Genomic DNA, 25,176 nt, shown 5'->3' with positions numbered 1-25,176 from the left:
CACTTGAAATTTGGTTATGGACTCATGTATATGGATTATACTAAGACTTTACTAGGAAATGACTGGGGAAAGAGTGAGAGTTAAGATGTGGATGCTCAGATGCCATTGAAAAAACCTTAAAAATCAAATAATTGCTCAGTTCCTTATAATTGTCAAAGCACATTTATATTTATAACCTAATATGAACTTCATAACCCCCCGTGAAATCAGCATAGTAAATATCATCATTCCCACATTACAGTTAAGGCAAATGAGGTTCAACAAAGGGAAACGACTTCTGTACTTTGGTGCAGCCAGTAAGTTTGCCGAGTAATTAGCTTGCAAGGAGGTCATGGGCTAGTGATGCACAGATCAGAGATAGCCCTGATTTGTATTCTGACACTCTTTCCACACCAAATTGCTCAACAGGTACTTATGCCCATGACTTGGCCATGGCACTCATGCTTTTTATTTATTACGTATCTTTGGGATTATTGTCCATGTTAGGGCATCTAAAGTGGGAAACTGAATCTAGATTAATGTTCTTGGACTTGTAAGGGAAAATCTCAAACTTGAAATTACTATGTCAAAACCCTAACCTGGAAAACAAAATAACTCCATATATTCTGACCTGTTGAAGAAATCATATTTATATTTAAATAGTAATAAAATACATTGCCTCTCTTGGGAACTTAAATTCAGAGTCTAAAGATTGATTTTTTTCTGAGACACAACTCATTTTAACCAAACAGGCGTAGCATTAGAGGAAAGAGAGCTGGGAATGGGTTCAGAAATTCTGGGTTTAAAGTCTGAATCTGCTATACCATGTAGTGTGAATTTATGCAGGTCCTTTCTATTCTCTGCACCTCTAATTCCTCACCCATCAGAGGTAAGCTAGATTAACAAAGATTCTTCTAGTTGCTATCTTTTAAAGTTTTAATATGAGCTTCTTTGAGGTACTGTTTTTGTTTTTCTCAAGAGTCTAATACAAATCAACCTATTCTAATACGGTAAAACTTTTTTTTTCCAAAAAAACGTTCAGAAGAAGAGAATCTATGTTTATATAATCTAATCTATTCTATTTAACTAAGTTAGCATATCATTGTGGGGAAAAAACAGGAGCTTTGAGTTCAGATTCTTTATTCTCTGAGCTTTGTTTTTTCTCTCTGAGCTTTTTTTTTTTTTTAAATTGTAAAATAACAAACTTAGTATCTCCCTTAATAGGTTGTCCAGAAAATTAAAACTAATGTAAATAAAATTCCTGGAATATAGTAGATTCTCACAGGAGGCTGTTACCAACTGATTGTTTGAGTCTCCTGCCCCCAAATTCATATATTAAGCCCTAACACCTAGTGGTGATGGTATTTGGAGGTGGGGCCTTTTGGCTGCCTCCTCCTCCCCTCTCTCCCCCAACCGTATGAAGACACACTGAGAAGGCAGTTGTCTGTAAGCCCAGAAACTGGTTCTGACTGGGAACCAAATCTGCCAGCACCTTGCTCTTATACTTTTCAGCCTCAAGAATGGTGAGAAATAAATGTCTGTTTAAGCCACTATTCTATGGTATTTGTTACAGCAGCCTGAGCAGACTAAAATGGTGGCTCTTATAAAGCAGATGAGGAAACTGAGGGACAGAGATCACCCAGCAGGCAGAGTCAGAGCTAAGACTAAAACTCAGGATGCTTGACCTCCAAACCTTGGGTCCAACACCCTAGGCTCTACCACCTTTGGCCCAGTGGTGTAATCTGAAGGCAATTCTGCTCTATCACTGGATTGTCTGGGAGAAGACGAACTATCTCTATGTACAGTCATTTTCTCCTTTTACAATGTGGAAAATTTAAACCCTTTCAGCAGACAGCCTGCCTGCACACTCTCAGGAGACACAAAGATCCTGGCAAGCCCTTTGCTCCAAAATCACCCTTCTCCAATTACACTCCCTCAGGTTCCTCAGTTAGCAGACCCCAGCAGCTCCTCTCCACAAGCCAGTTCTGAGGTTGCGGCCTAATGCATCACAGGTGGGTCCTGGCTCCAAACTCATTCCAGATGGCCTCACAGTCTAAGCTTCCCAGCAACCCATTATATTTTGGCTATCTTGGGCTCATTAATGATGCTGAAGAACCAGGAGTCCTGAGGACGGCAGAGACGTGCTCTGAAATCAGGGCCCTTGAGATGCCTTGTAGAGTGGGGTACCCACTATAACACACACTCTCACAGGGGGCAGGCATAGGCTGACCTTGGCACTCAAAGGTCTCTGTGAGGGGCCCATGAATTTGACATTGTGCATGGTCTATCTGCTTGAGTCACAGAACAAGCATAAAGGAATAATCTGCGCTCTTACAGAAAATAGCTCCATTGCCTCAGGGCTCTAGAGAGAGTAAGGATATATCCTTGAACCCTTGTAATTGCTGTCCAGTTATTCCTGGGGGGAATAGGACATGCTGTGGGCAATTGTTTAGGAGCATGGGGTGAACCTCATAGTTTTTAACACTCAAACAGTCAGATCTCTTCAGGAAGAGTATAACTTTCTATTAATGGCATCTTTATACTACTAAATAGCCTTTTCTACAAAAGAATTTCAGCTCCCTTTCAAGCTGGAAACTTCCCAAGGCAGATACTGAAAGTTGAACAAATATCGTGCTATTCAAGGGGCTTTTATATTTATGTAATTTTGCAAAAAAAAAAAAAAAGAAAGAAAAGCACATTTGGAATTATGTTTTGGGGTCTTAAGAGCTCAGCCAAAAAACTTAAGAGTCAAGAGTATGGCATTTAAAGCCAGGCATTCTTCAACTTATATCTCAACCTCATCGTTAGCTTGGGGAACTCATTGTAGACATCTTTTACTTTTCTGAAAGGCATTATCTATAACATTGGGAGAATCTTAACATAAAAGGGGTGTTTGTTGTTTTGTTTACTTCCTTGCTCATGTATTTTTTTGACCTTTGATCACGCATGCATTCATTAATTAACTTATTCTTAGTGCCTGCCCTGTACCAGGCATCACACTAAATGATACTGATGCTTAACTCAATTCAACAAATATTTGTTGAGCACTCAATAAGTGCCAGTTGCTGTGCTAGGCAATGGGCGGAATGTGGTGTACCCACAATGTCTGTCCTCATGGGGGTTAAGACTTAGTATATATTAAACCAAGTTCACTGCAGTGCAACAATTAATGCAACTGTATGTTCTTGTACACTGAAATATGATTGGGAAGACTGGACTTTCCCTGACTGGCTCACTAAGCCCTCTAAGGAGAGGAATGTCAACCTGGGTTCTGAGGAGGCACTGGCAGGAAAGAGCTGGGCAGAAGGAAGTTTATGCAGTGGTCATTATAGGGAAAAAATTCAAAGCATATAGGAATGCATGTGTTCATTCCAAGTAAAAGTTTCAAGTTCTAAAGTTCATATATATATATATAAATATATATATATAAATATATATAAAGCTTTGATATCATTCATATGCTCACTACCAGAAATAAAATTTTTAATGCTCCATGTTTTATTCCTGAAAAAATTATAACAACAAAATAGTAAGCATTGTTGATGAAGTTCAAGTTCCCTTCACCCATTGTGGTAGAAACTGCTAGTTGCTTATCCCATTCCATTTTCCATTCTGCCTTAGAAGCAAAGCGCTGACTTTGTTCTAGCTAAAAGTTTGCAGTTTTGCCCTCCCTTTGGCTGAGGGAGATGGTTGGCAGTGAAATGGTTATTTTGTTTTTAAATTGAAAGTTTAAAGTGGGTTAAGAAACGGTTTTTTTGGGGGGGGATTTATGCGGGGGGGGGGCCACGGGGCGGGTGAGTTAAAATGTTATAACTGTATAACCTTGGACACAGACCTAAATAAACATAATGTGATTCTATCAGGAGCCTAGGGCCCCAGTAAGAGTATGTGAGTGTATCAACTCTTTACATGTATTAAATTTTCACCTCTAAGCAAGCTGCTTTCTGTTTCTACCACTCACTCCCCAGGGTCACACAGCTCGTTAGTAACAGGACTAAGATTCAAACTTCAGTTCACTGCGCTACAAACTGGGATTTGCAAGAGTAAGAAGAGTAGGAACTGAGACAGTTTATTGAAAGCACCCAACATTAGTTTTAGAAGATCGTTGGTGTTGAATCGATTACAAGTTTCTTTTAGTTTCTTTTCTTCCCCTCTCCCTCTTTACTTCTGGTATACTGCACTCCAGAAGATCAAAACAAACTTGTTGACAATCAGTTTGAGTTCTTTTTAGAGTGTGTGTGTACTGTGTACTCACACATGCATGGGTGAGGGAGAGCAGTTGTTTAGGGAACACTGTACAGGCATTCGAAAGATGCAGTGCAGCCTCTTGTGTTTATTTGGACTGCAACAGAGCACGTGTCAGCATCTCATCACTTCGCCTGGAGACTGGACCCCTTGACTGGGACCTGGTTTCAATACTCATTAAGAAATCCAGCTTGGTTTGTGAGCCAGGCATATCTTTTTTTTCCATATTCATCTTTGCTGTTTCTATAGCATACCTCCTGGGTGTATGGGCTGCTGTACAATGTAAAAATCATGATCAAACAGAGCCCTGAGGGTCAGCTACTTACGCGAGACTCAAACAAGCCACATATGCGTATGGTTCCCACACACACATGCACAATACAAAATTGTTCCTAATAGCAGCTGAGGGAAGTGCAGCTAGTAGCAAGAGAAATTGGTGGTCATTGTTGTAAGCCTGAGTCATCTGGCTGCTGCTGGGACAGACCCTGCCCAACCAGCCTTCTGTGCACATCCATATCTGTACATCCTGACCGTTGACTGCATCCTACTCTCAGGCTGGTATTCATATTGTCATTTTTCACTTTTCTGCTTTTACTCTTGCCATCCCCTTCTCCTGGGTTGCCGTCTATTTATCTCCTGCACCTTCAAAGTCTTGGTTAAGGTTAGAGGATCTCTTGTAAAGATCTCCTATCTTTATTAAATCATAGACTCCTGGCCTGAAGAGATTATGTGTTTTAATAATTGCAACTCCCCCCAAAAAATTTCAAACTATATATACTTAAGGATTTTATTTTCATGTAATGAAAGGCTGGTATTAGCAGTATTTTAGAAGAAAGTTCACAGTATAACTTTTTTAAACAAATGAAACCAAATATTTAATACCTGTTTGACATATTTATAATCATAGTAAAAAGATCAAGTTGAGTTACAAAACTATGAATTTTGGACATATACCATTCTAATAAATTGGATAAAAACAACAAACATTATGCACAGGAAAAGGTATTTGTGAAAATTTGAAAATGAAATCTAAATTATAAAACATATCTTGAAATCAGTGTCAATGTTATATTCGTTGGAAAGGCAGCATTTAATGAGGAGCTGGTTGTCTTTAGTTTTGTCTACTCTTATTGACTGCGATGCAGAGAAAAATGTATCAAAGCAAAGGACTGGATGATTTGAAGAAGAAGGAGCAAGCTTATAATGATGAAGAGCCAAAAATGCTTTCTTCAAAAAATAGGTTTCAATGCTTGAAAAAAAATTGTTCAAATAAGTTCTTAATTTTCCAGTTTCATTGCCGTCACTTTTGTATTCCACATGTTTGGAAATCTGTCACCTAGAGTGAGAATCACACCTGCACCAGAACCATTCCCTGACTGTCATTTTCTTCTTCCTCAATTCACTTACGTATTAAGGAACCAGAGTTCATGTCCTAATGGGCATAATTTTTAATTCGAAATTTAAATGTCATACATAACCTTCTGGCTATAACCAAGATAGAAATGATTGGAATTTCAGAGTTCATAAAGCTCTGCAATAATGGCATCACCCTCGTACAAGTCAATATTAATTTATCTCAAAATAGCTTAGCGTTATGGATTTTTTAAAAACAGCATTACAAGCTCTAGTATCTTAGAAATCTCAGGACTTGGTATATTCATCTATTTGGATATTTACTGCACACCTTTTAGGACTCAGGCCTGTGCTGCACCTGGATGTGCCTCAAAACTGGAGTCAGCCCTCCTTGCCCTTGTGCACCTGCTACTTTGGTGGGGAGCAGGAACTGACTAAATGCAAATAGCCATCACTGATTGTGATGTCTCCTTGAAGAAGAGGAGCCATGGACATGGAAGAGTGTGTCAGGAAATCTAATGTAAATCAAGGAATTGGCAAAAGCCATATAAATGGAAGCTTGAAAATTGAATAGGAATTAGCAGATGGAAATTTGGGAGGTGGGGAGGAAATTAAAATGTTCCATGAAGAAAAAATACTGTGTGCTGAGGTCTTGAGGTAGAAAGAACTAGAGGTTACTAAGCTAATTTGGGAAACTGAAATAAGGTACCTGTTTTTTTTTTAATCCCATGCAAATATGTATTAGGAGAACAGTGTGAAAGGAGGAAAGAAGGTGGAAGCAGGCTTGAAGTTCTTCTCTAGTCTATGCAGCCTCCGTGCAAATTAGAAAAAGCTCCTTCTCTGAGCAGCAGAAACCCCACCCTCAGGATTTGGTAGACAGAGCATAGGGTGGAGTTTAACCCCAGTAGCCAATTGTCTTCTGTGCAGTATATAACAATAGCTGATATAATTAATTTGTTCCAAAAATGAGACTTACTAGCTTCTTATTTCTGCATAACGAATTACCCCAATATCTTATTGGAGTAGGCAGAACTACCATCTCTCACAATTATTTTTTTTTGTTTTTTTAGGGCTGCAACTGCGGTGTATGGAAATTCCCAGGCTAGGGGTGGAATCAGAGCTGTAGCTGCCTTCCTATGGCCACAGCCACAGCAACACAGGATTCAAGCTGCATCTGTGACTTACACCACAGCTCATGGCAATGCTGGATCCTTAACTCACTGAGTGAGACCAGGGATTGAACCCATATCCTCATGGATACTAGTTGGGTTCATTACTGCTGAGTCATGACGGGAACTCTGTCTCACAATTTTTGAGTCAAAACTTTCAAAGTGGCTTGCCTAGGTAATTCTGGCTCAGAAATTTGCAGGAAGTTTATCCAGATGTCAGCAGAAACAGCAGGATCCACTTCCAAGATGATTCACTTGAAGAATGGACAACAAATTATATTTTATGCATATGCTTAATGCATAAAAATAAATATCATCCTTTTTTTCCCCCTTAGATTCAGACATTGAAGTACGGTACCTAACTCAGCTTACTCATACTAAGTATTGCTATGTGCCATACACATAGTGGCATGAGATAGAGGGTTTTGCAAGGATATAGAACTTCTTGTGCTAATCTAGGAGAGTATAAGGCACTTAGAATGACTGCTTTTATCCTCCTCACTCAGCTAATGGTTGGCAAGTTAGTGCTAGCTGTCAATGGGAGGGCTTGGTTCTTTACATGTCAGTGTCCATCATTCTACTTGAGGCAAATGCTTGGTGCCAGAATGTAAGTGATTGAAGGGACCAAGGTAGATGCTGCAGTGCCCTTATCACCTATCATGGAAGTCAAATACTTTCCCTTCCATCATAGGATATTGGTGATACAAACTGGCTCTGATTTAATGTGGATGCAGGCGATAGAAAAAGCATCAGTATCAGGACAGAAGGATAATTATGGGTCATATTGGAGACTGCTTGCCATAACTTGTTTGGAAAAGGGCAAGAGTTGAACAAAGAGACTGGTAGGAGACTCTTAAAATGGACTCTTAGTGGTTTGGACTATAGCATTGTCAGAAGTAATGAAGAGTAAACAGTAAAAGTAAAAAGTGATATAATAGTTGGACATATAATTAGTGCATAAAAATACATATCCATCCTTTTTTTTTTCTTAGATTCAGACCTTGAAATAAGGTACCTAACTCAGCTTACTCATACTAAGCATTGCTATGTGCCACACACATAGTATGGACTGGCAGCTTGAATGCATTAGATCTCATTGAGCTTCCCATCTTGCAGATTGTTTAGCAGTTATGTAACTTGCCAAAATCAACAGCTAATGAGTGTTGGAACTGGACACAAATGGGTATTTAGGACAGGCTATGATATCTATATATATTTCCTAAATAGATAAATGTCCCATGCGTTTTTAAAGATATGAACTTTTATTATTTACCTAACAAGCAAAAATGAAGCTCTTTTCACTTCTAAATAAAGTAGTATAATTACTTTCATGTGTTGAAAGCACTCTATCTAAACTCGTTCAATAACCTAATACCACAAACTTACATTATATTCATGGGTTTACCATATATGGTTTAATATATCAAATCTAGATCCATTTTACAGGTGAGGAAATAGAGGATCCAAGAGGCTACATGATGTGCCTATAATCTTAGGGATATTTGTGGTCATTGACAAAGCTCAGGGCTGTGCTCTTTCCATTGTGCTATGATGAGTTCCTCAGAATAATGAGGCTTCTTAGGTCAGAGGGACAAAAGGCAGGAGTAAAAAAGAGGACTGTTCCTTCTCTCTCATAGAAAGGAAATAGAAGTTAAGACCAATCTCTTTGGAACCAGATAGACCTGAATTCAGATTCCTGTTTTATCAGTTACCAGCCCTATGTCCTTAGCAAAATTCTTTCAGCTCTTGGATCCTTAGTTTCTTCTTTAGTAAAATAGGAATCATTACAATTACCTCTAAGCCATGCTAAGTTTAGAGGAGTTAGGATATGTTTAGAAAAGCAAACATAGATGCCATATCCACTGTAAGGGAACACTAGGTTCATTTTTAGGCAGATTTGCTTAATTTCAGTGTTTTAGTCACTCAGTGAGACCACAGAACAAAATTTTCTCTGGGTCTGTGAGCCAAAGTTCTGATTAAAATGCCTGAGGCTTTTTAGAAGTATACACTTCTTACCTAGATTACACTACCCAGAGGTACTAAGGGTGATCTCTTAGGCTTGAATATATCAACACATGTTCCTTGGTCAGGAGCCTTCCAGTATCAGAGGGGTCTTCACATGGTTTTGGACAATATTTTCCTAATACATTTATTTCAAGTTTTGGATATTATTGTGCCTTTCTTTCTTGTATTTTTGAAAACTTGGAATGGATAACTTTATATATTATGAAACTATGAAATCTAATATAAACTAAGTTACTTTTGTAGCATTTTCCAATTTACAAGCCCTTTTCACAAGTGTTCTCTTGTTTCATCTTAAAATACTGTGAGAAATAAGAAGACCATGAATTAGTTCTATCTTACAGATTGATGGACCTGGGCCCAGAGATAAATAAATAGGTCAGAGCTAGGTGAGAAGGCAGGGGAGGAGGGAAGGAGAAAATAGAAGAAAGATGTCACAGGCAAGATTTTAGAAGACGATTTGGTAAAAGTTTGAGATAATTAAGGAAGATTAGGGCACAGCTCTGGTTGTGTGTCTCTATATGTATTGAGTTGTGAGAAAGTGTGTGGATAAGCCAACAGGAGAACAAATTTTATTTATGATGATTTCTTGTGCTCTGTGAATGGAATACTTACTTGGTATTGCTCAGGTGAAAATTTAAATTACTTCTTAAATTATTTTTGGATGTTAATTTGACTTCTGATAATGACACTATACTGGAGGGGACCACAGATTATCTCAGCTTTGTACAAGCTATATAAATATATAAATCTTTTGCTCCTCAAGGATAATATGGGAGTTAGGGTTTCCTTGCTGATTGTATTGCACTGTGCCAGTGGTTTATGGTGAAAATGTGTTTCTGCCTTTCTTGTTTCATTGTGGGCATTTTCTCAGTTTCCTGATATGGGGAGTCACTCACCTAGTTTTTGGATTTTTCTGAGGGAATTACCCCATGTATAGCTGTAAATTTGGTGTCTCTGTGGGAGGAAGGAAGTTCAGAAGCCTTCTGTATCACCATTTTGATCCCTCCCTTTTCTTTTCTTTCTTTTTTTTTTGTGTGGTCTTTTTAGGGCCACACCCATGGCATATAGAGATTCCCAGGCTAGGGGTCAGATTAGAGGAGTAGCCACTGGCCTAGGCCATAGCCATAGCAATGTTAGACCAGAGCCACATCTGTGACCTACACCACAGCTCACGGCAACACTGGATACTTAACCCACTGAGCAAGGCCAGGGATCAAACATGTATCCTCATGGATGCTAGTCAGATTTGTTTCTGCTGAGCCATAATGGGAACTCCAATCCTCCCAATTTTTAACGAAATATCACAAGGTATATAAAGAAATAAGAAACATGTACAGTTTAATTGAACATAATAAATCTCCAGAAAGTGAACTGAAAGTAATAGAGATTTTGGAATAACTTGACAAAGACTTTAAAATGACTATTTTGAAGGGGCTCAAAGAACTAAAGCAAAACATAAACAGACAATGAAAAGAAATAAGGAAAACAATGTTTGAAAAAAAATGAGGATATCTACAAAGAGATAGAGATTAAAAATAACAAATTCAGGAGCTGAAAAACACAGCAACCAGATTAAAAAATTCTCTAGAGAGGTTTGACAGAAGAATTAAACAGGCAGAAGAATCATTGAACTTGAAGGCTGATCATTTGAAATTATTGGGGCTCATGAGCAAAAAGAATAATAAATTGATAAAAGTGAACAGAGCCTAAGGGACTCATGGAAAATCATGAAGTAATTCAAAATATTCATTATGAGAGTCTAAGAAGAATGAGAGAGAGAGAGAGAAAGGGGCATGGAGTGTATTTAAATAAATAATGGCCAAAATTTCCCAAATTTGAGGAATGACATGGATATGTAAATACGAGAAACTTAATTCAATGTATGATAAGTCCAAAAACTCACACCCACATGGCATGTTATAACCAAACTGTAGAAAGACAAGGAGTGATTCATGAAAGCAGCCAAAGAAAAGTGATTTGTATAAAAAGAGAATACCTTTTAAAATTGCATCCAAAAATAAACCTAGGAATAAACCTAAGAAGATGAGAAACTTACATGATGATAACTATAAAACATTAATCAAGGAAATTAAAGAAGAGTCAAAGAAATGGAAAGATATTCTATGCTCCTGGATTGGAAGGCTTAATATTGTAAAAATGGCCATACTACCCAAGGCAATCTACAGATTCAATGAAATCCCATCAAATTACCCACGACATTTTTCTCAGGACTAGAACAAACAATGCAAAGATTTATATGGAACCATAAAAGACACAGAATTGCCAAAGCAATCCTGGGCAGTTGGGGAACAAGCAGGAAGCATAACTCTGCCAGACTTCAGACAATATTACAAAGCTACAGTAATCTAGACAGTATAGTACTGGTACCAAAACAGACAGACAGACCCAGAAATAAACCCATAGAAAGAACCAGAAATAAAAGCAGACACCTATAGTTAATGAATCTTCAGCACAGAAGGGAAGAATATAAAATGGGAAAAAGACAGTTTTTTTTCAGCAAGTGGTGCTGGGAAAGTTGGACAGCCACATGTAAATCAATGAAACTGGAACACATCCTCACACCATGCACAAAAATAAACTCAAAATGGCTTAAAGACTTAAATGTAAGACAAGATATCATAAAACTCCTAGAAGACAACCCAGGTAAAACATTCTCTGACATCAATTGTACAAATGTTTTCTTAGGTCAGTCTCCCAAGACAACAGAAATAAAAACAAAAATAAACTAATGGGACCTAATCAAACTTACAAGCTTTTGCACAGCAAAAGAAACTGTAAAAAAAAAAAAAAAAACCCAAAAAGCAACCCTCCCCAAAACAACCTATGAAATGGGAGAAAATAATTTCAAATGATGAAACCGACGAGGGCTTAATTTGTAAAACAGACAAACAACTTATACAACTCAACAGCAAAAAGCCAAAAACCCAATTGAAAAATGGGAAGGTCTGAATAGTAAGTCCTTCTCTATCAGTAAATACCTAAAATGTAAATGCATTGAACTATCTGAAAGAATTAGATTGGCAGAAGTTTCCACTGGGGCTCAGTAGTAATGAATCTGACTATTATCCATGAGGATGCAGGATTGATCCCTGGCCTTGGCACTGTGGGTTAAGGATCCAGCATTGCTGTGAGCTGTGGTATACGTCACAGACATGGCTCAGATCCTGCATTGCTGTGGCTCTGGCATAGGCCAGCAGCTACAGCTCTGATTTGACCCCAAGCCTGGGAACTTCCATATGCCACAGGTGTGGCCCTAAAAAAATAAAAGAATTTGATTGGCAGAATATATTATAAGCAAGATCTAGAAATATGCTGTCTACAAGAAAATCACTTTAGGACACATATAGCTTGAATGTGAAAAGATAGAAAAAGATATTCCAGGCAAACAGTAACCAAAAGAGAGAGAGGGAGAGCGAGTGAGCAAGGTTGGCTATACTAATACAAAAAAATTGGCTTTAAATAAAAAATTTTATAAAAGAAACTAAAAAGGACATACATATGCAATGATAAAAGGGTAAATTCACCAAGAAGATATAAAAATTATTTAAATATATGGACTAAATATTACAACTCTCAAACATATGAGTCAAACGTTGACAGAATTAAAGGGATACTTAGCTCTATGGTAACAGGAAACTTCCACAACTACTTTCTTCTTTCTTTTTTTTTCTTTTTTCTTTTTTGTCTTTTTAGGGCCACACCTGCGGCATATAAAGGTTCCCAGGCTAGGGGTCAAATTGGAGCTATAGATGCTGGCCTACACCACAGCCACAGCAACCCCGGATCTTTAACCTACCGAGCGAGGCCAGGGATTGAACCTGAGTCTTCATGGATACTAGCAGGTTCATTAACCACTGAGCCACAGTGGGAACTCCCTCCATCCCTACTTTCAGTAATGGATACAACAACTATATAGCAGCTAGCTCAATAAGGAAAGAGAGGACTTGAACAATACTACTGACCAAGTGGGTTTAACCAACATGTACATAAAACATTCCACCAAGCAACTGTAAAATACACATTTTTCCTAAGTGCATGTAGAATATTCTTCAGGTTGGACCAGGTGTTAGGCTACAAAACAATCTTCAATAAATTTAAAAGATGGAAATCATACAAAGTATTTCTTCTGATCACAATGAAAAGTATAAATCAATGAAGAAAAGCTAAAAATACCCTACAGATATGTAGAAATTAGCATACTCTTTACTACCAGTAGACACTAGAATAAATCACAAGAGAAATTGGAAAATAGCTTGAGGGAGTTCCCATTGTGGCTTAGTGGTAAGGAACCTGACAAGTGTCCATGAGGATGTGGGTTTGATCCCTGGCCTCGCTCAGTGGGTTGATCCAGCATTGTCATGAGCTGTGGCATAGACTGTAGATGTGGCTCAGATCCCATGTTGCTGTGGCTGTGGTGTAGGCCAGAAGATACAGCTCTTACTTGACCCCCTAGCCTGGGAACTTCCTTATGCCATGGGTGTAAAAATAGCTTGAGACAAATGAAAATAAAAGTTCAAGATACCAAAATTTATGGGCTGCAGCAAAAGCTAGGCTGATGGAAATTTATATCTGTAATAGCTTACATTAAGAGAAAAGAGATCTTAAATCATCAACCAAAAGTTATATCTTAGGGAACTAGAAAAAAAAAATTAAACCCAGAGCTAGGAGAAGGGAGGAACTAATAAATATTGCAGTAGGGATAAACAAAGTAGAGAATAGGAAAAACAGTAAATAAAAATCAGTGAAACCAAAGGCTGGGTCTTTGAAAAGGTTAATGAAATTGACAAACCTTTGTCTAGATTATCAAAGATAAAAATGAAAGAAGACTTAACTAAGAATAAGACATTAAAGAGGACTACTGATTTTAGAGAAATAAAAAGGATTATGAGTACTATAAACAACTGCACACCAACAAATTGGATAACCTAGGCAAAAGGGACAGTTTTCTAGAAACACACAACCTACCAAGATGGAATCATGAAGAAATAGGAAATCTGAAGAGACCTATAAGTAGTAAGGTCTCTACTACTTACTAGAGTCAATAATCAAAAACTTCTCAAAGAAAAACCTATGATAAGATGGCTGCACTAGTGAATTTTACCAAACATTTGAATCATTAAACACAATCCTCAAGTTCTAAGAAATTGAAGAGAAGGTGTCATATCTAAACTCACTCTGAAGCCAGCATTAGCCTGATGCCCAAATCAGAAAAAGACGCCACAGGAAAAGAGAACTATAGACTAATATTCCTGATGAATATTGATACAAAATGTCTCAGCAAAGACTAGCAAACAGAATTTAACAGCACATTAAAAGGATTATAAACCATGACCAAGAGGGGAGTTATTCCTGGAATGCGAAGATAGTTCAACACATGAAAACATAAAATACATACACTAACAGAAGGAAAAAAAACATTATATGACTATTTCAATTGGTACAGAAAAGCATTTGCTAACATTCAACACACTTTCTTGATGAAAACAGTCAACAAATTAGAAGTAGAAGGCAACTACTTTCATGTAATAAAGGCTACATATGAAAATGGCATGGCTGATATGATGAAAGGCTGAAAGCTTTTGCTTTAAGAATAGAAATAAGAAAAGAATACCTACTTTTTCCATTTGTATTTAACATAATACTTAAAGTCCTAGGCAGAAAAATTAGCCAAGAAAAAGAAAAGACATTCAAATTGGAAAGAAGTAAAACTTACTGCTCCTCAGGTGATGTGATCTTATATACAGAAAATCCTAAATATCCCATGAAAAATCTTTTGAAACTAGTAAGTACATTCAGCAAAGTTGCAGGATAGAAAATCAATACATAAAATCAGTTTTATTTCTAAACACTAACATTCAAATAAGGAAATTATCAAAACAATGACATTTACCAAAAAAGCATGAAAAGAATAAAGTATTTAGGACTATATTTAACCAAGGGGGTGAAAGACTTGTAAACTGAAAACTACCTAACATTTCTGAAAGAAATTAACGTAGACATTGATAAATGGAAAGACATCTCATGGCCATGAATAAGAAGACTAAATATTGCTAAGATGTCAAGGCATTCAGAAATGGAAAAATTCATCCTAAAATTCACATGGAGTATCAGGAGACTCTGAATGACTAAAACCATCCTGAAATAGATCAAAGTTGCAAGTCTTATTTTGATTCCAAAATTTATTAAAGCTACAGTAATCAAAATAGTGTAGTATTGGCATAAAAACTAAGGGAATAGAAGAGAGCACACATAAATAAATCCTCGTATATTGGGTCAAATGATTTTGACAAGAGTGCCAAGACAATTTAATGGGGAAAGGGGGACAGTCATTTCAACAAATGGTGTTGGGGAAACCTGGATATCTACATGATAAAAAATTATTTTGGACCCTTCACTTACACCACAAAAAATTTAACTCAAAGTGGATCAAAGACTTAAACATAAACACTAAACCTATAGTACCTTACAAAAATCAGGAAAAGCGTCATGACATTGGATTAGGCAATGATTTCTTAAGTATGACAGCAAAAGCACAGACAACAAAAGTGAAAATGGATAAACTGTGCTATACTGAAATTTTAAAGTTCTGTGCAAAGGATGCAAACAGAGTGAAAAGACAGCCCACAGAATGGGAAAACATATTTGCAAATCATTAAGCTGATAAGGAGCTAATATTCAGGATATATAAAAATTTTCTATAAGTGAGTAACATTGGAAACCAAAACCCAATTTGAAAATGGGCAAAGGACTTAAATAAACATTTCCATAAAAAAAGCTAAACAAATGGCCAATAAACACATGGAAAGATACTCAACTTTACTAATCATTAGAGAAATGTAAATCAAAACCACAGGGAGATACCATCTCTCACTATGGGCTACTAAAGAAAGAGAGGAAGAGAAGGAAAGAAAATAACAGGTGTTGGAATGGATATGAAAAAAAAAATGGAACTTTTGTGTATGTTTGTGAGAACATAAATATTTCAGTCATTATGGAAAACAGTATGGCCATTCCTCAAAAATTAAAAATAGAATTACCATATGACCCAGCGATTCCATTTCTGGATATATACTTGAAAGAACTGAAATCAGTGTCTTGAAGGGATATTTGTACATCCATGTTCATAGCAGCATTATTCCAAATAGCCAAAAGGTAGAAACAATCCACGTGTCCATAGACAGAAAAATGGATAAAGAAAATACAGCAAATAAATACAGCTGAATATGAGTCAACTCTCAAAAGGAGGGAAATTTTGACACATGCTATACATGGATGAACTTGGCAACACTATGCTTAGTAAGATAAGCCAGTCGCAAAAGAATAAAACTATGATTCTAATTATGAGGTGCCTAGAACAGTCAAGCTCAGGGACAGAATAGTAGAATGCCACGGGCTGAAAGAAGGGAAGAGTAGGGAATTATTTAGTAGATACAGAGCTCCAATTTTCCAAGATGAAAAGAATTCTTTGGGTGGATGGTGGTTACGTTAGCACGTCAGTGTGAGTGTACTTATTGCCAGTGAATTGTATACTTAAAAGTGGTTAAGATGGTACCTTTTACATTACATACATTTCATCACAATTAAACATTTTTAAACATTATATAAAATTACATTCAGGACCCTCTTATTTTATGAAAAAGCTGTGTATGTATTTGCCGTGTCCCCAGGACATGTAAAGTGGTAATTGAAAATTCAGTGAAGAGATTTTTTCTCAAAGGAATCTGCATGATTAAAGGAACTGCTGGATATCATTCATTTACTCTTCCAAATTTACTCTCCACCCAGCTACTCTTTGCTCTGTGTCCTAGGAGGTAGACCTGAATGGATCACCTCCATGATCTCTTTGGTTTCCTGGCTCTGGTTGGGCTTAGCCAATCAGAAATGTCTGTTCCTGATCTTTGCACATTTTCCTATGTCATTGGCCTTGGGTATTTTGGGTTTGTAAGACCTCTTTATGAAAATAAATAGCCCAAAGAAATAAATTTTTAGGTACAGAACTTCAGATAGGATGGACAAAATTGGGAGAGGAAATCAGCAGCACTCCAAAAGTACAGCATGAGTCCAAAAGTAGAGTGTTCCTATGAAGGTTTTCATAAGCCGAAATAGTGTAAAGTGCAGAAACAATTACCTTAGGACACGTATTACTCATGCACAAAATAAATCACAATAAAGCACAGATACTCACAGACGCAGTTCAAAACTATAGTGGCTTGGTACTGAGAGAAATGTTGTTTCTGGGAAAGCTTGGTGGTCCCACTCTGGTTGCTTGGTTTGTGCACTGCCTCTAGAAGGGCTTTCAGCAAAACTGTTGCTGACAGTGGTTTTGCTTTGAGCTTTTTTTTTCTCACAAAAACAAAATCCTCTTTGGAGGTCTTTTGGTTAGCAAAAACAGGTGCAAATGTAGGTCTTTGGTAAGAGCGAAGTGGTATAAGACAAACTTTCAAAAGGTGGGGGATACTCGTAGGTGTTTTTTCTACAAAACCAGTGCAGTTGCTCTATAGCACACTGGAATCCCCCTCAATGAGCCTCTCTATACTCTACAACTTCCAGTTCATCCAGCCGAATCTAACTGGTGGGACCTGCACACATCTTACTTGTGAGCATTCCTGTGAAATTTCATACTCAGAGGAGACATTGGAGATTGAAAAGAGTACAGTGAACCTTTGTATCTGCAGTTCTAAACCTCTGGATTCAACTAAATGCCAGATCAAAAACTGATTTGTAGTTGCTTGAACCTATAGATGAGGAACCCATGGACAGAGGGCCAACTATATTAGACCATTTTATATATGCGACTTGAGCATTCATGGATTTTGATATCTGTGTGGGAGGTGGAAGGGTCCTGGAAACACTCCCCAGTGGTTACTGACTGATGACTATACTTATTTGTCTTTGGAGTCAGAAGACCCTGATTTGTCATCTTCTAATTGGGTAATCTGAGGTTAGGTATTGTTTTCTTTATTAAAGTAGCTGAAAATGTCTACTTTGCAGGTTAGGGTGAGGCTTTTATAACACATGTGATAGAACATAGCAGGTTGCCTAGTACACAGCAAGTACAAAGTAAATGCTAGCTAAAGGTGGAAAGAAAGGGTGAAGGAAATTATCTAAAGCATAGCCATCACTCAAGAATCAAAGGAATTATTTCGCTGCCTCCAAAAGACTTCCCCAGAATCTCTCCCTGACAGATGGAGAGAAATAATTCAAACCTAGCTCTCGATTTCTTTGAACACAATCTTATCAAATGCTATTCTTACTAATGCAATACTAATTTAGGACCTTTTCCCCCTCAATTTAATTATAGTAGTAACTTCCTCACCCTGTCTCCGTGCCTCTAGTGCAGCTTAGCAGGCGTCACTATTCCTCCACAGCTTGCAGGAGAATTGTGACCTCCTGATGTTGGAACCAGAAGTCTGCTACAAAAATACATTATCTGCTGAAACCCTATATCCACTGCCATTGCTGGAGAACATGTCTTTTGCCTTCTTTCTGCCTTCCAAAGTTCACCTGAAAGCATCTTATTGAGGTACAACTCTGTAGGTAAGGGATTTGGGAAATGTGGTTCCCAGGCTTCCAGACCCAAGGATAAAGGAGAAGATAAAGAAGCAGGTAGAAGAAGAAGCTAAAACATAAAGCAAAACCTCACATTCTCCAGAATAACCCCCCTCATGTTTGGGCCCCATTATCTTCTTCAGACTCACCTACCAAACTCTCTATGCCCCAGTCTCATTCCTGAGATGTAGCCCCCCCCCATGCTCTTGTCTCTCTTAAGAAGACCACTTCTTCCTTCATTTGGCCTAGCTCACTTTCACTCTCTTCCTTTGGACAGTAGTGAGCACCTTCTTGTGAAGCTGCCCTGACCACCCTGCCTGGCACTGTGCCCATGCTTCCTAATCACTGTACACTCAAGTCAGGTTTTATACCCATCTGTTGACTTGTCCATCCTCCCCAGAGACCGGAGTTTCTAGAAGTTAAGTTTTGTGTTTCGGCAAGTGCCTGTAGCTAGGTACCCTTTCTCTAGGGCTTACTTATCCACAGGAAAGACAGACACCTCGTGGATATTTACGGGGCACTGACCATGAGCCATGACCACAATGGTCCTCCTCAAAGAGCAAGTGAAAGAGATGAGAGCCACCACACTGCAAAGTTCTCATGGTCATTGGAATTCCCTTGGGGTGCAGTGGGTTGAGGGTCTGGCATTCTCACTGTAGTGTCCCGGGCCACTGCTGTGGCATAAGTTTGATCTCTGGCCTGTGAATTTCCACATGCTGTGGGCACAGCCAAAAAAAAAAAAAAAGGTCATGATAATTTCTGCCTTGCATCCTCTCTCCTTTTCCAATTAAGAAGTGGAAGAGCCATCTCTGAAGCCAGGTTTCTACCCTACCCTGCCTCAGCATATTCCTCCTCACCCACCTTATGCCATTAAGAATAGGATCATTAGCAGAGATCTCAAACCTCTGTCTGCCTATAAGGAGAAATGCATCCACAACCCACTTCCACCCTGAGCCATGAGAAAGGCCAGGAAAGCACTAGGGAGGGCCAAGCCCTCAGGGTACCGAGTTTCTCTGAGTTTGAGGCCTTCAGGTTTTCTGGCCTGTCAGGGGTAATCAGGGATGGCAGGACAAATGAAGTCTGCAGTCCGTCAAATGTGCAGACAGATGTGGTTGGCAGCAAATAGGGCCATGGCTTAGGAACTACTGTGGTCTCATTATGGAGATACATGATCCTTGCGTGCTTTGCTTAGGAGAAAGCCAGACCTTCCCTCCACCCCCACACCCTTCTTCTATGGTTCAAATTGATCTGTAGCCCTGGGATTGCTCATTAGGAGAGAAATGAGAAAGTACATAAAATCTGATCTTTTTAAAAGATACAGAAATGTGTGTTTACACTTCATGTTTAAAAGTCTAAGGTTTTGATCTCAGTGCCTTTGGCTAGGAGTAGGGGACGTTTATTCAGATCCTTTTTACATAAGTCTGTTTCAGTTCATTTTCTTGCTCTATAAAGTAAAAAGGCTGATTCTTAACCTTTTCTCTTGTCACAGGTCCCTTTGGAAATCTGACAAAAGCTATTTCTTGGAAAGCGAATGAGTATAAGACCTTCCATAGACTCATTAAAACCTTACTTTTTGTCTCTCAGAATCCCTTTATGATAAAATCAGTGGCAGGTTTCCCCTTTCATCTAGATTCAAACTCCAACAGATCCATGGCTTTTCTTTTCACTCTTAAGAAATAGTCTTCCCATGGTCAATTTAGGAAAAAAACATGGGTGTAATTCAGAAATCAGAATATCCAAAACAAGATATTAACCCAAACTCAAAACTTGAGAATGAATTTTCCCCCTACTTCAGTTTTGTGCCAGTTTGGGTGGTGGTTCCTGACCTGAGGGCCAGTGCTCAGGGAGAAGGTTATTGGGGAGGGAGAAGTTCATACTGGAACCAGCCCCACTGTCAAGTTGTGGCAGTTGTTTGGAGGCTTGGAGTTATCTGCTGGGTACCATGGGACACTGCAGTTACTGTGATGGAGTCAGGTACATTTTCTTCACCTGGCTTCTGCTGAGCCTCTCCCCCAAGCTCTGTGTTTCAGAGTCTCACTCTTGAGTTCTCGAGACCTCTAGCAGAAGCTGTCTTGGGCAGGTTCCAAAACAACCCCAGGCAGCTGTTTCTGTCCTACTTCTGGTCCCAGGAAACACTCCCAGCAAAGTCCCAACAAAGTCTGATGTACAGACTGGTCTTGGTGCAGCCTCTCTATCCCTTTGCCTGAGGTAGCTTTAACTTTCTCAGGTATGAGTTCTGCATCATTATCGTGTCTTCCAAATTCAGAGAAGGCTTATGAAATTCTTTTAATGGTCCCATGGAAGCCTCCTTGATTTTAGGCTGGAAGTAAAGAAATGAGCATTCTCATAACCACCATTCCCATCTTAGGAGGAGGTAGATTTTCCCAGATTCTAATGGTTCTTTTCACATTTCCTTAATTTTCCTTGTAGCCTTAACCCTTTGTATGCCCTTGATCTGACCAAGGATCTTAGGGTCCAGGAACTGGTTCTTGGAATTTCTTTTTGTATCTGTTAGCTAAGAATATGGAATTACAAAGGGCTTGAGAGAGACTGTCATATTGATAATTTAATGAAAATGGAGGCAGGAGAATCTCCACATTTTAAACAATATATACAAACCTTTTTTGCAGTTGATTTTAAGTATTCAGGCCAAGTGGAAGCCAGGGCAGGGCTGCTTGGGCTATGTTTATCAATACAGTTTTTATTAAACTCCAGGGATAGGTTGGGCATCAAATAAAGTAATAAGGATTCAGGCATAAATACATATAGCTCCTTAACTGTTAAATATGTAAACTAGTTCTGTGATAAATACTATAATGGAGCAGGGAGGTGAGTTGAGACAAGCATCTGGTTCCATTAAGACGATGCAGGAAAGATCTTAAAGGAGATAACACTTAAAGGGAGACCCAAGGTGGACAAAGTAGGGGTAGAGGTAGTTGAGGGCATCCTAGGCAGAAGGAAGATGTGAAAAGATATAGAATAATGACATTATGAAGAAAGAACTGTTCATGGAGCCAGTTGATGAAAGACGAGGAGGAAAGTTATTTAGGGTTCCTGCCTTGCTCAGAAAGTTCTCCAACATTCTCTAATTCTTTATTTTGCTTCTGTGGGTAATCTTCAGATCACTGACATAGATAGGAAGTCATTTTAGAGCATCTTGAGTTGCTTAGGCATGATTATGAGAGTATTGGTGAAAGTACTTATGGGGCAATAAGGAATAAGATAGAATTGGTAAAACTTGAACATGGCTGAGGATAAGAGAGATAAAATCCAACATGACTCTAAGGTTTGGGCTTAGAAAATACAGTGGCAATTCTCAGAGAATACATTTAAAAAGGATCCAATTAAGGGAGGGGTGGTAAACACTTAATGGTGCTAGTTTGGGGGCATATTGAATTTGAGGTGGAGATGTTGAGAGGGCTGATACACATGGCTGTAGAAGAGGATCCATGGGTAGGCAGGGCTCCAGTCACTGCCTGGATTAAGCCTTCACTTTCAGCTAATCTTCCCACCAGGCTGGCTCAGCATCACAGAGGCAAGGGGGAGCTGAGATGTATTTTAATGCCAGGGTGAGATAGTTTTAAAGGCAGGGATAAGACAAACCTTTATTCCTCTATTTTGTATACATCATCAGAAAACAAAGAGCCAAAATTCACAACCAATTCAAAAAATGATTCAAAGCCCAGTCCCTTTCTTTCTGTCTGTCTGTCTGTCTGTTTTTTTTTAGGACTGCCCCACGGCATATGGAGGTTCCCAGGCTAGGGATCCAATCAAAGCTATAGCCACTGGCCTATGCCACAGCCACAGCAATGGCGGTATCTGAGCCAGGTCTGTGACATACAGCACAGCTCAGGGCAATGCTGGATCCTTAACCCATTGAGCGAGGCCAGGGATTGAACCTGCATCCTCATGGATCCTAGTCAGATTCACTTCCACCGAGCCATCACAGGAACTTACTTACTTACTTACTTACTTTATTTATTTTCAGCTCTTTCTGATGGTAGGTCAAAGCTGTTCCTTAATTAATAGGTTTAAATGCCTGGATTCAATTCCAAATTGGATCAGTCATTTCCACTTCTTATTATGGTCAATAGCACATTGGGCTAAATAATCAGATCTGGGTGTGATTCACAGGGTGAGGTGAACACAGCTGACAGGCCATTTACAGGGAATCCTGGGGCCCACAGTGTCCTAGGCCATGATTTATGACCACATGCCAACCACTTAATTGCAGAGTGTGGATAAGAAGAGAAGCAAGGAACATTGGTTAGAGGAACATATCAAGCTTTAGCCTAAAAGGACAAAAACAGACATTGAATCGAGGTTAAGAGCAGGGAATTGCTTTCTCAATTCCCTACCAAGGCAAGTCTCATTATCTACCCCATCAATTTTGTCTCGGCTCCTTGTTTGTTTCTATCATGGGACTTATCATAATTTTTTGTCCTCATTTGCTTACTTGTGACTTCCCCAGTAAACATACGTGCAGGAACTTTCTATCTTTTCTACTCATAGATCTCTACTGCCTTGATCAGTGACCAGCGCATAACAGACACTCATATGTTGAGTCAACCAAGTGGAATGCAAGGTGGGTTGAAGCAAGTAGTTGTGGAACAGGTCATAAACAAGGTGAAGGAGACTAATTCCTCATTTTATCAGGGCGTCACTGTGTCTGAGGCGGTTGACATGTCAATGTGAGGACTCAGGCCACCCCAGTCCCTTTGTGGTTGCTATGCTAGTTGAGTCCCTTCTAATAATGGCCTTAATGTATTAGAATCAAAGACTTTGATTTGGTTTCTATCTGCCACCTTTACTCCTGCCCAAATGTAATAATGGAATCATCTTTAAAATACTCTTGCCTAAATCGTCTATCTTGTTTATACAACTACTTCCAAGGGTAGGGCCCCCTGGCTCTGGAGTGATCCCTTTGCTCTACAGATTGATCTGATGACTATGTTTTGTTACAATATTAGGAATATCGATATTTATGTATTTTTTGCCACTTGCAGCACAGTAATTTACTTAAGTCCTGTCTATGCTTGTTTTTATGTACACAGAAATGAGGAAAAGATAAACATCTGTAGCTGAGTCTTTAAACGAAGTTTTAAGAGATACTCTTTGATTACTCCTCACTTACTGGAGCTGTGGAAAGTGATAAAATGCTTGGCTTTTTTCAGTCTTTGAAAATGCTGTGACCTGGTCACTCCATGATGAAAACCAAGCAGTGCAGTGATGTCAGGTTATAGAGGACAAGCCAGGGAGTTGGGCCAGGAAAGAGGTGAATGGATGTGATACATTGTCTGGGAGGCCAAGGGTCAGTGGTTGCAGGTCATATCCCAGTCAGGAAGCATCGGGTCATAGTTGAACGATGGAACTCAAAGCAGTTAGTGAGGTCTTGATTGACATTTGCCACATTGACTTTTGGTGACCCTAAGTGTTGTAACATGGAAAGAAGTCAACTTGGGAATATTAACTGTGGGGCACTTCAGAATTGTGGTCCACAGACTTGGGTATCTGACAGACTTCCCCCTCAAGTTCCAGAATCACATGTAGAATCACTGACTGAATCTCACCTCTTTGTTTTCTCCAACCTGACTTGGCCAAAGCCATGGTCACAGACATGGGCTGAGGAAAAGATGCTGGTGCATAGGCGGTGGGTCTGCACTGTGTGCTTATTTTCTTGCTTGGACATTCTGGTTCTGCCCATGTTTAATCTTTAATGTGCCATTTCCATCATTTTCTGGAGTGTTGCCGGGCCATTCGATCTTATGACCCAGTGGGTCTAGTAGGATTCAGCTCATGACAGGCAGCTGTGGGCACATAGTCACTTGGCATTAGTGTTCCATTTCTAACAAGGCCCAATAGCACAATGGGAGTTGTTTTTTAAAAATAATACCAAAGAGGCAAAATTTCAGAATGGGTTACTTTCCAGAAATTACTAATTAAGAAACAACTCTGATCAGCAAAAGCTGAACAAAGAGTATGATGCCATATTCACCTTTTCTTTTTTGGGGGGGGTGTTAAATACTTTAACTGATGATAAAGTTAAAAAAAGCAAATAACCAACATTTATGCTACTTTATCAAAGAGAACAATTTTCAGTATATTTATGATGGCATAAATATAAAATTAGGTGAAAGAACAATAAAATTATAAACTATAAGTTATTAATTTTTGTAGACAGAGTAAATCTTGATATAAGTTTAAAAATAAATCTTGTGGGTTTGACAGAAATACTTTCAGTAATCATAGAGAAATAGAAAAATAATAAGATGCATGAGTTGAAAATATGCTTCAACTTTCAAAAAAGGAGAGTTTTAGAAACTATGGTTCATTGAGCTTAATGTCAACACCCACAAAATTCTAGAAGAGGTTACTAAAAAAGTTATTGAAAAATAATAAAGAAGAAAACAATAACTGTGAGGAACAATTATGTTTACTACCTTACTATATAATTTCCTTTAAAAATAAAAGTTCTGAGTTAGTAAAATAAGTAAATGTTTAAAAATGCTATATAATTATCCATGGAGATGACATGACTTCCCTGCTAGAAAACCCTAGAGGCCTGTGTTGTGATTGTGCTCTGGGACTTGTCACAAATGCCACATGTATCTTTCTCCAGTATTGATACTTATGATCCAGGCAGTAGGGCTTCTTGAAATACACGCACATCTGGCCCTTTAAAAACACATGGAACCTCAATGGGTAAGCTTGTTTGGAACTGGGCAGGTTAACAGAGGTGACTTGAATATATGTGTCAAAGACAAGGAGAGAGAAAATATCATTCTTGACTCAGTTCTGTAAAGGAAAACACTGGGCAAATCTCTAACCCAGCTTA

The sequence above is a fragment of the Phacochoerus africanus genome, chromosome 8 (genome assembly GCF_016906955.1).
Source record: "Phacochoerus africanus isolate WHEZ1 chromosome 8, ROS_Pafr_v1, whole genome shotgun sequence".
Lineage (NCBI taxonomy): Eukaryota > Metazoa > Chordata > Mammalia > Artiodactyla > Suidae > Phacochoerus > Phacochoerus africanus.
Note: the sequence above shows the minus strand (reverse complement) of the source record.